Source organism: Chroicocephalus ridibundus, chromosome 20 (genome assembly GCF_963924245.1).
Source record: "Chroicocephalus ridibundus chromosome 20, bChrRid1.1, whole genome shotgun sequence".
In the NCBI taxonomy this organism is placed as follows: domain Eukaryota; kingdom Metazoa; phylum Chordata; class Aves; order Charadriiformes; family Laridae; genus Chroicocephalus; species Chroicocephalus ridibundus.
Genome location: NC_086303.1, coordinates 2,487,698 through 2,488,008, shown reverse-complemented (window position 1 = coordinate 2,488,008; position 311 = coordinate 2,487,698).

The window sequence follows — 311 nt, the reverse complement described above, 5'->3', positions numbered from 1 at the left end:
ACTATGGAGCGCCTACACCTCATTCTGCAGACGGACACCGCTCACAGCCACACTTCCACAATGAACACAGCTTCATTGCACACTTCCTTCCAACAGCTGAACCCCAGCAAAACACACCCCAGTACGTCAAGACCTGAAACATTCTTCTATCTATGCAAGACAAACTGATTACCATTCAACACAAACAAAAAATTATGTATAATGGTACATTGTAAAGTGGTTAATATTACAAATCATATGATCTGCTCAGAACCATATACAGATTCACATCTTTACATTTGCCACCTGTTACAAGATACAAGGAACAAAGC